Source organism: Lactuca virosa, chromosome 7 (assembly GCF_052849685.1).
Source record: "Lactuca virosa cultivar CGN04683 chromosome 7, Lactuca_virosa_CGN04683_v6, whole genome shotgun sequence".
Taxonomy (NCBI): Eukaryota; Viridiplantae; Streptophyta; class Magnoliopsida; order Asterales; family Asteraceae; genus Lactuca; species Lactuca virosa.
In genome coordinates, this window is record NC_136432.1 from 23,511,832 (window position 1) to 23,526,884 (window position 15,053).

General features: G+C 41.3%; 1 pseudogene; it reads left to right on the forward strand.

Moving 5' to 3' along the window:
* Window positions 1-390: 390 nt before the first annotated feature.
* Window positions 391-1,754, forward strand: LOC145125882 (phospholipase A(1) DAD1, chloroplastic pseudogene; annotated as a pseudogene).
* The last annotated feature ends 13,299 nt before the right edge of the window (window positions 1,755-15,053 follow it).

Genomic DNA, 15,053 nt, shown 5'->3' on the forward strand with positions numbered 1-15,053 from the left:
TTGTGAGATGCACGTGCAGTCGTGTGTCGTATATTTCTTCTTCAAAAATATGGTCGGAGCTTAATGGATCCTAAAATTTTCATTATGATCATACTTTAATAGTGTTATTCTGTGGGTCCCGGTCAAAAATCTTCAACTCCCATATAAAGTTCAAAATTTATTATAAAAACTAAAGAAAAAACACACGCACACACACATACGCGAAAAGTATACCCATCTCTCATGACTATTGAACTCAACAAACCTTAATTCCACCGTCCTCTCTTTCTCTCTCTATTTTCTGCAACTATAAATGCTACTTTTACATACAACCAAAGTGTGATTCAAGTGAGACAATCCATCCTCCCTTGGAGCATCCAAAACCAAAATCCAACTAAGATATACATAAACATTTAGATACAAAAGAAAAAAGACTGATCATGAAGGGTGCGATTGGCATGGTTAAACCATGTAACCTAGCCGGAGCCTCGAGCCTTGTTGGTGAGATCTCACAGTGTACGACAAGCATGAAACATCGGACGAAGCAGTTATCACACTGTAATACTGGCATGAAGCATCGAACCAGGCAGCTAAGTGTAAAGAGTTCTTGGAATAGCGAGTCCGGTCAACCACGGGTAACGAACCACGTGGCGAAGTTGGGTCAGAAGTGGAGAGAGTATCAAGGGATCAAGAATTGGGAAGGATTGCTTGACCCTCTCGACGATAGGCTCCGGCACGAGATTCTCCGATATGGGGATTTCGTGGAGGCGGCATACAGGAGTTTCGAATTTGACACGTCGTCGCCGGATTACGCAATGTCTAAGTACTCGCAAAACTCACTGTTGGATAGATGTGGATTAGGGGGAAGTGGGTATAAGGTGACTAAAAGTCTGCATGCCACGTGTGGGGTTCAGCTACCAAGTTGGATTGAAAGCAAGGCTTCCGTGAATTCCAGTTGGATTGGTTACGTGGCTGTTTGCAACGATGAGGAAGAGATCGCTCGGTTGGGCAGAAGGGACGTGGTGATTGCCTACAGGGGAACCGCCACGTGTCTTGAGTGGGTTGAGAATCTACGTGCCACTTTGACATCATTGCCTAATGATGTCGCAGGTGAGAGAAAAAGAGCAATGGTACAAAAAGGTTTTCTTAGTATGTACACAACAGCCACCACCACGTGTCCAAGTTTACGAGATATGGTGAGGGAAGAGATATTGAGGATCATCGAAACCTACGGGAACGAGCCTCTTAGTGTCACCATCACCGGCCACAGCCTTGGTGCGGCGTTAGCCACCCTCACAGCCTACGACATAACCTCCAAATTCAAGCACTCACCAATGGTAACTGTCGTTTCATTCGGAGGGCCACGTGTCGGAAACCGAAACTTCCGATCACAGCTTGAAAACAGCGGCACCCGAATCCTCAGAATCGTGAACTCAACCGATGTGATCACGAAAGTCCCAGGATTCTTGGTTGACGGTAGCACCAGCAACGACGTGTCGAAATCAGAAGTTCACGTCTCCGGGTGGCCAGGGTGGCTGCAAAAGCGAGTGGACGAAAGCGACTGGTTCAGATACGCTGACGTGGGAAAAGAGCTTCGGCTTAGCAGCAATGCATCGCCTTACCTTACAAGAACCAACTTTGCCACATGTCACGACCTAAAGACTTATCTCCACTTAGTGGATGGTTTCGTGAGTTCCACGTGTCCATTTAGAAGCACAGCAAAAAGATTAATAGCGGGAACGAAACACGAGAAGCAACAAATCTTGGTTAGATGAACGAAAATGTCATCTTAGCCTCTTAGGTTCATTTTTGCAAACACAATCCAAAGTATAACGGGCTTAGTGAGAAAAGCTTGTAATTAAAACATGATGATATAGAAATTGTACAAATTAGAATCCAAGAAAATAGGCAAAACCCTAAATGAGAAATAATCATTAAAAGCAGGGGTAAATTCGGGAGAGTTTTTTTCTTGCAAACAAATGATATCGTTAATATCTTTTAGTCTTTTAGAAATGCATGCATATCCGTTTATGTGAGCCAAGTTCCTTGCATCAAAAGTAAACGATTGACATGTACACAAGAAAACGAATGCCTTGGTGACATGAAATTTTGTAGTCCACTCGTATTAGTTATAAAACCACAAAAGCCTTTTAGTGCTTGTTTAACAAATCATTTTATCAATCATTTACGTTCATCGTTCCAAACACTTATCATATAATAATATTTTATAGCTCATAAGTTTTATATACATATAAGGTGGTTATGGATGTAAATAAACAATATACTTTTTCATTAATGGGTAAGTTACTGAACTTAGTTTAATATATTTGGGGCTATTTCTTTTAGACTTAATAACCTTAATACGTTAGACATTTAATTTCGATCATCATATATGATTTTTTTTTATTATTATATGAACATAATTACTTAATATATATATATATATATATATATATATATATATATATATATATATATATATATATATATATGGGTAATTCAGAAAATGTCAATGTATTAAGACACTAAAAACTTTAATCTATTTGCCATTTTTAACCCATCGATAAATATTGTTAAAAATAACTAACATTGTGTTTTTCAAAACTTCAAGGATAAAGTGGCCAATTTGTCCTATTAAACTATTTGCCATATAAAGAAAAAACAAATCTGATCAATAATCAATTAATAAAAACACATATTATTAAAGGTGGTAAAAAATCAAACACGTACAGACTCACCCAATCACACAGGAAGTATACCAAACAATTGTGAATACATAATTAGGGGGTTTTCCGTGCCTCGGGAAAGAGCGGTAGATATAAGGTACCTTAAGATTTCATGTTACAGCATCAAACCGAAGTAAATGTAGAAACTCTTTTTAATATATATATATATATATATATATATATATATATATATATATATATATATATATATATATATATATATATATATATATATAAAGTAAAATGCTATAATTGATAACAAAAAATGTTACAAATATATAAAATGTAACTGTAATTAGATTGAAAGTAAAATGTTATAATTGGTATTAAAGGGATGCCATTTTACAACTTCAAAATGTAACATCTAAATATAAAGAATAACATTCTTTAAATTTGATTCTATTGATTTGCTTGAATTACGTAAACCGAAGTGGGCACCATTTGTTTATCATTGTGCAATATTTTCTTTCATGGATGGTATCTTGTCATATTAAACATTTAAATAAAAAAAATCGTCAACATATAGATCATTGAAATTATGAAAAATGTTTAAAATACGTGAAAATCTATTGGATTAAAGTGTTTAATGTCTTAATTAAATTGATATAATTGAGTGAATAATAGTAAAAATCCTTTTTGAGTTGTCCTCATAATCAGAACATAGTTTGGATTGACATTGAGAAAGAGATAAATGATTTATTAATATATTATATGAACAATATATTAATTAGAAATAGTTAAAGGTATATAAGTTAAAGGTATATAAGTTAAAATGCAATTATTTAATAGTTGAACAAAGAAGATATTCTAAAACCTCCCTATAGGGGACGGTTTTGAGAAGCCCTTCTAAGGTTTCTAGAAGTCTTATTTAGTTGATATGTAATGTAATTTGAATTGGATTAAAATATTATTATTTTAAATTCAAATTATGGTTTTCTACAACTATAAATATGGATCTTTATAAGGCTTGAAAAAACCTGCATTATTCATAAGGATTTTCGAAAAATTCCTTCTCCTATATCTCTAATTTTTTATCCTAGGGTTGGATGTGACACATTAGAGACTTACATGTTATTGGGGCTAACATTCCAAAAGAAGGGTTCTTCAAAATTGGTTGTTATTTTCGACAATACCACAAGGTTTATAACCTAAACTTTGTAATTTTTGATTTCAGCTAAGTTTATTTAGTTTTTCAAAGTATGTTGTTATTATGAGAAAAACCATAGATTTCTAGGTTGCATGTGCCCTTAATTATTATGTGAAATTCCGCAAAAACATAGAAGTAATCTAGAAAACCCATTAGTAGTATCAGAGCCTAGCGTTTTGTCTATAATATGCATATCTGTGAAACCCTAAAAGAAACCAGCAAAATCGAAAATACCTAGCCCTTTAGGGTTTTAGAAAATTGCCTTTCCTCCTTTCCTTTTTTCCGAAGATTTCTAGGGTTTCCTAGTTTCCTTATTTATTATTTTTAATGTTTTAAACAATTGAACAACTAAAACTAGATAACCTAAACCCTAATTTTCGAATATAAGGAAAGGATTAAGATTAAATAGATTAATTAACTAAAAGTGTAATTAAAGGTAATTATTTAATTCTTAAATGATTTAATTAATTGTCTAATTAAAAGATAAACATTAAATCAAAGATTGTTTAAAAGACTAATTAATTAGTTGTTAATCAAGATAATTAAATTTAAACCATGTATTTTTAAAAGGTTTTAAAATACACCTTATACATATGTATCGGATTATTAATACTATATGCATATCATAAATTCATCTGAATCAATAGTACGCCTCATTCATGAAGCTACAATATATGAGATGTATAAGGAAACGACATATAAAATGACTGTTGAATGGGTGTTCTTTTCACTCACTGCTTCTTTGTGTGGTGGAGGGTCGTTAGCCGATAGAGTTTGATAGAACATAATCATATTAAAAGTATAATATATAAGTACTAGAAGCTTCTATAAAATCACACTCTAGTTACTTAGGATAAAATGTGAAATTGTATGCTAATCCACGAAAGCGCACACCATTTCTTTGTGGGTCGTTAATGGAGTATTTTTTGGTTAACCGTCACACTTATTTGAGACTACAAATGCGAAATGATGTCATAACTCGAGTTTATGTTTGTTGATGGAGCATGTGTGGTTAACCGATACATCAATGTAAGATCATAAATGAGAACGATGTTGTCACGCGGGTTTGCATAGTTATTCACATCTTCTTTGTGATCATCGACATCCCAGTCACAAATTGAAGAGCATAATCTAAGATTAAACATGTCATTGAAAAGTTTAATGAATCTCGAAAAATCTAGAAATTTCATATTAGATTGAAATTGGTTAAGTGTTTTTCCTACTTAAAATAAATTCGTAATTAGATTACATCATCCCTCTGCTTAATTTCGAATTGTATTTATGGATCCTAACCTTGAATATAAATTTGGGTTAAAAATATTAAGGAACAATCAACTAACGAAAATATTATCTCTTATTTTAGATGTCTAAAAATGGTGATCTTCCTCCTCCTCATCCTCCTCCACCCACTCACAACTCCACTTTTTTGTCGATCCTCTCAAAAGACAAGCTTACTAGTCCTGTAACACCCAAAAATTTCAAGACAAATTTGAACTTTTGAAACATTTCAAACCATTAAAATCATTACAACTTTGTTTTCAAAATGTATAATATCAGAGTTTTTCCCAGAAACATAAACAAATCATGAGGAGCTGTACGATCATGCCTTCGTCTTGCCATGATCCTCCGATGTACCTGAAACAATGAATTGAAACTGTAAGCCCGAAAGCTTAGTGAGTTCCCCCAAAATACCAATCTCATATAACCATAATGATATCCCATCCACTAATACAAATCAACATACACAATGAGCCTTCAGCCTGACTGGACTGCCTCGCAGGGCCTACAGCCTATCTGGACCGCTCCCGAGCCTTCGGCATGACTGGACCGCCTCGCAGGGCCTACAGCCTATCCGGACCGCTCACTGGGTATGTTGGCCTTCAGCATAAAGCATGACCGCCTCAACCCAACCCTAATCAGACAAACATCTACATAATATCATACGCTAACTCATATCATATAACAGTCAAACCAATCTAACAGATCACTAATCATAGCAACATCCCAATAACCGGGATACAGACCTAACCGGTCACTAACATAGCATCATCCTATAATCAGGACATTGACCTAACCAGGTCGCTACACATAAGCATATCACCACCCCAACTACCAGGATGTAATCAATAAACATATCATGCCATAACCGAATACAATCCATAAAGGGCTGGCCTTGGTGCCTTAGAACCTATTGATATAGTGAGGATAACTCACCTCGCAAGTAGTGCTGAAGTACTGCAAATCTCTGACTGCTGTCTCCTCGGAATCCCACACTATCACACCATAAATAATAAGTTAACACCCATCATGACCTTCTTGACTAATTGTCCCCACCATGCTCATATTTTCCCAAAATACCCCAGAAGTCCAATAGTAAACCCTTGGTCAAAGTCGAAGTCAACTATTAAGGTCAACAGTCCATGTTGACCTCAACTTGCCGAGTACCCACGACTACTCGCCGAGTTCCTGGCCTGACTCGCCAACTCGCCGAGTCACTTGAGTGACTCATCGAGTTCCTAGTTTCAGTGGCCGTAACTCCTTGGCCAAATCGCCGAGTTTTCCCTTTACACTCGCGGCGTTCATACGTGTCCAAAGGTTGGGAAAACCCTAGCCGACTCGCCGAGTCTCCCATCTGACTCGCCGAGCCCACAACAATATTCATCGGACTCGCCGAGTCCCTTCAGTCCTTCATCCATACAGAGGCTTTTTAAGCCATGCTAAGGCTCCAAATTGTAGATCCAGCTTCCCAAGGCATGTTTATCACGTAAAGTTGCAAACTTTACGTGCATGCAAAGATCTAAAGTCTTAAAATGACAACACCAAGTTTGTAAAGAAGTCTCACACTTGAGGGAAGGCTCACACTTGACAAAGCTGATAACTTTATGGATCTAGAGGCCAAAGGGAGTTCAGATCTGAAGTTGCAACTTCAGATCTTGACTCAAACACAAGAAACCTTTTCTAATACCCACCCAAAATAGATTAAAGATGAAATGAGCCAAGGAAACAACCTAATACCTTCAAGAGAGTGCCAACTGAAGTAGATCTTTGCTTCCCACGAGTTCCTTGCTTCAATTTACTTGTTTTCCCCAAGTGTTCCCTCACCAAGATCCCTCTTCCAAGCTTTAACACACCAAAGAAACACACACACGCGATTTAGGGTTTAAGAGTGTCAAGGAGCTGTAAAGGGGAGGCTGGGGGAGGCCAATGATCCTTAAAATAGGGCGCAATGCCCCATAATTTAGGGTTTCATCTGCCAGGTCCTACTCATCGAGTCCTTTCTTGGACTCGGCGAGTAGATCACTAAAACACGCGGACCAACCCGCTGCTACTCGACGAGTAGGGCAACCAACTCGTCGAGTAGACCTTGAAATCAAGAAGATTCTTTTATAAAATCGATACCTGAGAATTGGGGCATTAGAATTCTCCCCCACTTGAACTAGACTTCGCCCTCGAAGTCTGTCGCGGCGAATAACTCCGGATAGTGCTCCCGCATCTCTGCCTCTGGCTCCCACGTCCACTTGGACCCCCTCCGATGCTCCCACTGTACCTTCACCAAAGGTATCTCCTTGTTCCGCATAACTTTCATCTTCCTCTCCAGTATGGACACAGGCCTCTCCACGTAATTCAGGCGCTCATCGACCTGAATATCATCCAACGACACCACTGCCTCCTGATCCATAATGCACTTTCGCAACTGCGAAACGTGGAAAGTGTTGTGGATCCGACTAAGCTCCTCCGGTAGCTCTAGCCTGTAAGCCACCTTGCCAACCCTGACAATGATCCTGAACGACCCAATGAAACGGGGACCCAATTTCCCCATCTTCCTGAAGCGAATCACACCCTTCCAGGGTGAGACCTTCAGGAGTACCATATCGCCCACCTGAAATTCCAACTCAGATCGACGCCTGTCGGCGTAACTCTTCTGCCGACTCTGAGCGGTCTGCAATCGCTGCCTAATCTGTTGAATCTTCTCAGTAGTCTGCAAGACTACTTCCGTCCGCCCCATCACCCTGTGTCCGACCTCACCCCAACAAACCGGGGTGCGACATCTCCGCCCATACAACAGCTTGAAAGGCGGGGCGCCAATGCTGGAGTGATAGCTGTTGTTGTAGGCAAACTCTGCAAGCGGTAGGTGGGAATCCCAACTCCCACCGAAGTCAATGACACACGCCTTCAACATATCCTCGAGGGTCTGAATGGTCCGCTCGCTCTGACCGTCGGTCTGCGGATGGAATGCTGTGCTAAAGTGCAATCGCATGCCCAGTTCCTCGTGGAACTTCTGCCAGAAACGGGAGGTAAACCTAACATCTCGGTCGAAGACAATGGAGACTGGAACCCCATGGCGAGACACGATCTCGCAGACGTACATGTCGGCCAACCTCTCGGCCGACGAACTCTCCCGAATACCCAAGAAATGGGCACCCTTGGTCAATCGATCTACGATGACCCATATAGCATCAAATCCCTTCGCCGTCCTCGGGAACTTGGTAATGAAGTCCATTGTGATCTGTTCCTATTTCCACATGGGAATCTCTAAAGGCTGTAGCATACCATGCGGCCTCTGATGCTCGGCCTTGACCATCCTGCAGGTCAAGCACCTCTCGACATACCAAGCGATTTCTCGCTTCATGCATGGCTACCAATAACTCAAACTCAGGTCTCGGTACATCTTGGTGGCCCCCGGGTGAATAGAGAAGTGAGACTTATGAGCCTCCTCCATGACTGTCTGTCTGACCCCACCAGACATCGGAACCCATATCCGACCGCATCGGGTCAATAATCCCCGGCTATCATGCACAAACCGGGTGTTCTCACCCTTGATCCTCTCTAACTTCCAGTTCTCCGGTTGTATGCCCTCAACCTGAGCATCCCTGATCAAGCTCATAAGCGGAGAATCCACGGCTATCCTCATACACACTGCTGGGGTGGAAGACCCAGCTGACTTGCCGCTCAAAGCGTCCGCCACCACGTTCGCTTTACCGGGGTGGTAAAGGATGTCGCAGTCGTAGTCCTTGACTACATCGAGCCACCTGCGCTGCCTCATGTTCAGGTTCGTCTGATCCATGATGTGTCTCAAACTCTTGTGATCCGTGTATATGGTACAACATACCCCATATAAGTAATGTCTCCATATCTTGAGAGTGAACACCACCGCTCCCAGCTCCAGATCGTGAGTAGGATATCTCGTCTCATGTGGCTTCAGCTGCTGCGACGCATAGGCTATCACCCGTCCTCTCTGCATGAGGAACACCGCTAAACCTGTGATGGATGCATCACAGAACACCACAAAATCCTCCACTCCATCCGGGAGTGTCAAGACTGGAGCCTCGCATAAACGCTGACGGAGAGTCTCAAACGTCCTCTGCTGTTCAGGGCCCCACCGGAAATCCACCCCTTCCTCGTCAGACGAGTGAGGGGTACTGAAATCTTAGAGAAATCTTGAATAAACCTCCGGTAGTACCCTGCTAAACCCAGAAAACTCCTGATGTCCGAAGGTGACCTCGGCACCTCCCACCGCATGATTGCCTCGATTTTGGCTGGGTAGACCAAAATCCCCTCCTGGTTAATGAGATGTCCTAGGAACTGGACCTCCCGCAACCAAAACTGACACTTCGAGAACTTGGCATACAACCGTTCTCGTCTCAGAACTCCCAACACTCCCTGAGGTGCTCCTCGTGTTGTTCTCGGGTCTTGGAATACACCAAGATATCATCTATGAACACGATAACCGAGCGATCAAGCATCGGTCTGCAGACCCGATTCATCAGGTCCATGAATACTGATGGCGCGTTGGTGATCCCAAATGGCGTCACCACGAACTCGTAATGACCATAACGAGTCCAAAATGAGGTCTTCCCCACGTCCTCCTTTCTGACCCGGACCTGATGATATCCCGACCTCAAATCAATCTTGGAGAACCAAGATGCACCCTACAACTGATCGAAAAGATCATCTATCCTCGAGAGTGGATAACGGTTCTTCACCGTCAACTTGTTCAACTCCTATAATCAATGCACATCCGATGCGAGCCGTCCTTCTTCCTGACGAAAAGGATCGGTGCTCCTCATGGAGAACTGCTAGGTCGAATGAACTGCTTGCCCAGCAGTTCCTGCAGCTGTGAAGACAGCTCATGTATCTCGGGTGGCGCCAACCGGTACGACGCCTTGGCGATAGGAGCCGCACCCGGCACCAGGTCGATCCGGAACTCGACCTGCCTCTCCGAAGGTATCCCTGGTAACTCCGCCAGGAACACGTCGGCAAACTCCTTAACTACTAGAACCTCTGAAACTGAAATCTGATCCCTGACCTGCGTATCCACCACATACGCTAGATAACCTGCACACCCGTGCTGAATATATTGTCGAACCCTGGCAGCTGAACAAAACCCTGATCCCACTTTGGTGCCCTCACCATATACAATCAGTTCTCCCCCACTTGGGGTTCAAACTACCACTCGCTGGCCCTCACAGTCAATCATAGCATCGAACTGACTAAGCCAATCCATCCCGACAATCACACACACCTCCCCCATGGGGATCAGAATCAAATCTATCGGAAAGGACACCCCGAAAATCTCCAACTCACACCCTCGGTATACCGAAGAAGCAGAAACCCCGTGTTCGTTGGCGATAGAGACTCGCAACGGACACTCTAACTCACCCACTGGAACACTGAACTCCCTACTAAATGACTGAGATACGAAGGATCGACTCGCCCCCGAGTCAAATAAAACCAAAGCAGGCAAAGAGTTCACTAAAAACGTACCTAATCACAGGTACAACAGATAAGCATAAAACAATTATAATAAATGAAATAAAGGAGAGAGACATACCAGTAACCACATCCGGTGCTGCACTGGCCTCCTCTGCTGTCAGCTGGAAGGCACGCCCCTGAGCCTTTGGAGGCTCTGTCTTGACTGGCCTTCCATCCGGTATCCTCAATGTAGCCGGCGCTGGAGCCTGCGCCGGCCTGGCTGCGAGCTGTGGACAGTTGGTCTTCACGTGACCAACCTGATGACAGTGATAGCATAACCTCATATTCGATGCAGGGGCTTTCTAGCGACAATCCCTAGCATAGTGCCCCTCCTTGCCACACTTGTGGCACCCACTACCCGTCCGACAAACTCCAGAATGACTCTTGCTGCACTTTCCACAAGTGCGGCTCTGCTGACCCCTGGTCCTAGAATCAGTGGTCTTAGACCGCTTAGGCGCCAACTGAGACTGAGTCGGGGCCTGCCGCTGCTCCCTCATATGCAGCTCAATCTCCAACTCACGCCGCCTAGCGGCCTCCTACAACTCCAAAAGAGTATCACATCGCTGGGTAGACACAAAATGACGGATGTCAGTCTTGAGCATGATCAGATAACGGGTCATCTGAGCCTGCTCAGAAGCAAACTCTGGCCAGAACATCGCCCTTTCTGTGAACATGCGGGTGATCTCCGTCACCGACTCCCCCTCCTGTCTCAAACTCAAAAACTCCTGTGACAGTCGTTCCCGCTCGACGCGTGGAATGTATCGGGCGTGGAACATATCCCTGAACTGCTCCCAAGCAACAACAACTATCTGATCATCAGTGTACGACCCAGTCGCCAATCTCCACCAGTCCTTGGCCCCGGACATTAGCAGGTTCAGAGCACACCTAACCTTCTGGTCAGTAGGACACGAGCAGGTAAAGAAACACCCCTCCACACGTGAGATCCACCTCATAGCTTTGATGGGGTACTGTGTCCCATCAAAAGTAGGGGGCTTCGTGTTATCGAAGTCCTTGTACTGGAAGCCCCGAGTGGCTCCTCCTCCTCCCCCTGCCGCTGTCACTACAAATAAAATGACATTTAGTGGCACAAAAAAGTGTCACTAAAAACCAAAAAAATGCCACTAAAGACACTATCGGCAATCAGCGGCACAAAAAAAAGTGTCACTAGAAGCGCTGCCACTAAAGGCCTTTAGTGGCACTTTTCGGTTGTGTCGCTGCAGCCCTTGTAGGTTTTAGTGGCACTTTTTTTGTGCCACTATAGCATTTTTAGTTTTTGTGGCACTATTTTTATGTCACCATATGATTGTTAAAATAAAAACAATTTTTATGTTTTTAGTGGTTTTTTTTCCATAGAACATTTATATTCCAAAATTAGTTCTAATTTTTTTTTTATAAATTTAAGTGGAATATAAAATAATAATAAAACAATTAAAATAATAAATGCAAAACACAAAATCATTACTTAAATTAAAAGTTAACTTGTCTTACAACAATATTTTCAATATTTGAAACAAAAATATCTTCCAAAAGACTTAATAATTCTAAACATTGTGCCAGTAATTACTCAAACATTAAACTATCAAACTAAAAACTAAATGGGGAAGAAATACAAAATTTGACATGAAGATGAACTTTGCATAGTTGTTCCTTGATAGCTTATTTTATTTCCTTATTTTTATTAATTTATTTTAGTTTTTTAGCTCTTTTTATTAGTATTGCATTGTTTATTCTTTATTTTCTTTATCATGGATCGTATCGGGGACTTTTTATTTTGCATGAGGAATTTTGCAGGATTTTGGAGCTCATTGCGGTTGTGGTTTGACTGGAGTTGGGCTTAGTGGACTTTCCGATGCATTATTGGGCTTGGCGGATCCACCAAAGAAGACTTGGGCCTTAAAGAGTTGAAGACTTGGATATTTTGGACTTGTGAAGATGGGTCATAAACTTCTATTTTTGGGCTTGGAGCATCCATTTTTGTAGCTAAATGATGATTGGTTGGTTTAAATCACATGGATATGGAGGGGACCAAAGGAATCTTTGGTAGTGGAAGGGTGGAGTGGAGGAATGAAGGACCAATAGCATTCCAGCAGCACTTGCGCGGGTAGAATTTCCGTCGCGCGGGTACACGCACAACTGCCCAGTTGTGGGCATTTTGGTCATTTGGCTTGCCATTACCTTGGGGGATTGGATCTATCAGCTATAACTTCGATTGGACACCATTGGAGACCTGAAGAAGGCGATTTTGGAGCTCAAGACTCATTTCTTTTCATCTTTCCAAGTTATTGGTAGTTTCTTTATGCAATTAGACTTTTGTGATTGTTGTTCTATTGCCATGAGTGGCTAAACTCTCTATTTTGGTAGGCCTTGACTAAAACCTCTGAATGTTTGTGGGTTTTTGAAGGATTTATGCTTATTTATCATTTATCTTATGTCTATGATTCTAGTTCATATTTCCTATGCTTGTTTAGTGCTTTGATCATGAGTTTGGTACTTTAATAAGCAATTGTTGGTTTATTTCTTTGGTTTAGCATTGAATCATTGAATTTACTTAGAACAAGGGCTTTATGATGGTAGAAATCATCTCTAGCTTATGAATCATAACTCTTTTATGGATGTGTAATCATTGACATCCTCTAGGAATTGGGGATTTCTTCATTCTTAAGGCTAATCAACTTCTTGGGTTCAATTGCTTCAATTGGATCTTTGATTTTGATTAAGAAAGTGTGTTGTGGGCTTCCCCAACCTCCATACTACCTATGAGAAATCTTGGCATATCATGCTTCATGATTGCTATAACCAATTTGGGATGAATGATAAGCTTCATGTTAAATCCTAATGATAAATACACAAATGTTCATTGTGTTGAATTGCCTTGGTTTACCAATTCTCTCTAATATTTGAGCATCTTACTTTCTTGCTTAATTGCAAGTTTTTAGTTATTCAAGTCTTTTAGTTTTCAAGCAATCATAACACCCCCCCCCCCTTTTGTTTAATTGTAGTTAGTTAGTTTATTTACAATAGTTCTTTTAGATTGCATTGGTGATTGAATACAACCAACTCCTCGAGGATCGATACCCCTTTTTACCATTATATTTTGTTTTATTGCAAACAAAGGGTGTAATTTGCTTGGTGGACTTGACAACCCACCAAGTTTTGGCGTCGTTGCCGGGGAAATTGGTTATTGTTATTTGATTGTTTATGTCTAGGTCTACAAGAACCGGTGAACTACTCTACAATCCGGAAATTGAAAAAGAAGCAAAAAGGTTGAAAAAGTTAGCCAAACAAGCAAAGCAACAACAACTAGTTCAAGCTTTTTCCTCTTCTCCACTAGTCAACATAGAAGACCAAGTTCATACTTCAAGTGATACCGACACCGAGCCGAGTTCTCCAATTTTTGGTTATTCCTTTGAAGACATTCCGTTTGAAAACTACATAGCCATGAATCACACTCCACCTCACAATCCCAACCCAAACCCAAACAATAAAGATGCCAATACACCACCCCATCAACCAAGACAACAACAAGAACCTCTCATTGATATTCCACCTTGGAATCAAGCCCCTCCACAAAACCAACCCAATTATCAACCTCCACAACCACACAACCAACAATTCCACCAAAACAACCAACCTCAAACCAATGCTTTTCAAGTTCAACAACAAGTACATTACCCAAATCAGCCCACTTACCAACAACCTCCAATGTACCAAAACCCAATGTATCCACAACAACAACCTCCCTACAACCAATATCCTAACTACCAACCTTATCCACCACCAATCTACAATCACCAACAATACCCATACCCACCTTACCAACAACCTCCTAATTACATGCAACAATATCCCAATAACCCCAATCCACCCAATCCCCCTCAAGAGTTGACACTTCGACAAATGATGGAGACGGATGTTACTTACACACCCCTTGGTATTGTTTATCCCACAAATCGTCGAGGAATTGAATTAAAGTCAAGTTTCATACATCAACTCACTAAGTTCCATGGGTTGGATAGAGAAGATCCTCAAAAGCATTTTAAGTCTTTTCATATGATATGTGTTAGCATGTTGCCCAAAAATGTGACATTGGATGATTTCAAGCTAACCGCCTTCCCGCTCACCTTGGAAGATAAAGCTAGAGAGTGGTTATTCAACTTACCACCAGGATCTATTCACACATGGGAAGAGTTACTCAAAGCCTTCAATAGCAAGTTTTATCCCACCTCCCGGATATCAAGTCAAAGAAGTGACATTTTGGGGATTCGTCAAGGGGAGAATGAGACTTTTCATGATTTTTGGGAGCGATTCAACAACTTGTGTACAAGTTTCCCTCAACACAATATACCAGAACAATTACTTCTTCAACAATTTTATGAGGGTATGAATGAAAAAGATCGAAGAATGATTGATGCTTCAAGTGGTGGTGACATCTTCAACAAGACACCTCA